We start from the raw sequence: 1,642 nt of genomic DNA on the forward strand, positions 1-1,642 counted from the left end.
CAAAAACGACTATCCAACAGGTGTCCTTGATTTTAGGAGCTCGGGTGTCCAACTAGAGTTCAACTGCAGATCCTGTAGGACGGTCATAACTGCTGTTCATGTAGAGCAGTTTATAACTGCTGTTCCTGTAGAACACCTGGCTGCTTCTAAGCTCGGAGGGAAGATGGATTGGAGCTCGGAGTTCTTGGTGGGAATCACGAGGAATGTCCCCAAGACCGTGGACATCCTCTCCTAAAAACCAGCAGTGCCACCTCATTGCCTCCTTCTCTCCTTTTCACGTGGTCTTTTCTCCCTTTTAATGCAAAAAACCTGAAATCATAATGCATTAGTCACGTAGATAAAGTGTCTACCCTTATTCCTACAAACAACACGAATAAACTAAGAAATGCATGCATACGCAGTAAAAAGTAGATGGTTTGAGCAAATAGAATAGGCCAAAATGAGCCCGAATTGTACCAAAATTGGGGCTCATCATCATCCACTTGGTAGGAGATCATCCACTTGGTAACAAGAGAGCCAATCAATTCTTCATTATCTACCCTATGATTTTATAAGTAAAATAAAGAATTTAAATCAAAAAATGGAAACATTTTCATAACATGTTAATCATCTCGAGCAAGAATTAGATCTATGACAACTATAATCCCTAGAGTAATAATCAAATAGCAGTGACATGGCTAGCATCACCTACCTAGCTCTTCAAAATCTTGCAAAGGAGGAGCTTCATTCAACTCTCTAGTTTCATCTTCTTCTATGGGATTCAATGGAATAGTAGGTGTATCAGAATCACAACAGTCTTCTTGTGGCTCCAGTGGCTCTATGGGGCTACAAGTAATTCATTGCAAGTCTCATAGAACATTTCATTCATAGCTATCCAACCCAAAAACATAAATGCCCTAAAAACATTAAAAAAAATGCAGCTACCTTGGTGGAATAAAAGATGGGTGTAGGTATATGGCCTCCAAATTCCTGACTTCTCATTCACAATGTACTTTAACTTCTAAACGTTCATCCCCAACAACTACTCGTCATGAAGGACGAATGACAAACTACACAAACATTTAAAAAAAGGCTAGTGATAAGATCTCTAATGGAAAGAAAATATTTGAGAAGACCAATCCTAATCGAATGACCTTATTAAGAACAAACATTCGCACAACTGTATAATATATATTTGATATACATCCAGAATTCTTCATAATTTGCATTGTTTTAATCTGCTTTACATATTTTGAATCTTTTTAAATTTATCCCACACATGATTAACCATTTATTGCTGCATAATAGAACATATGAGTGATAGTTCTAGATCCCATATAAGAGCAAGAAATTATGCTTACATACCCTAGGGTGGCAAGAAAAGGTTGTCACAGGTACAATGGAATCTTCCTGTATATTCTGCTTTGTATGATTGTTTCCAACGCCCTGCAACTGATTACCTTCAAATCCAGAACCATATGCATGCCACAACCAAGATTGTTTTTCCTATAGATTGTCTTGGTCAGCGAGTCCAGATTGCAATGGGGCATCTTTAGCAAGAAACAATCTCACCTGAAAATGAAAACTTGACACCAATATCTATCTTATTGGTCTGCAAGAAAAATAGAGAGATGATGCCATAAAGGAACGTGAATCATTTTGT

Source organism: Pinus tabuliformis, chromosome 7, assembly GCF_031772625.1.
Source record: "Pinus tabuliformis cultivar Carrire ecotype Pingquan chromosome 7, CPIR1, whole genome shotgun sequence".
NCBI classification, from domain to species: Eukaryota; Viridiplantae; Streptophyta; class Pinopsida; order Pinales; family Pinaceae; genus Pinus; species Pinus tabuliformis.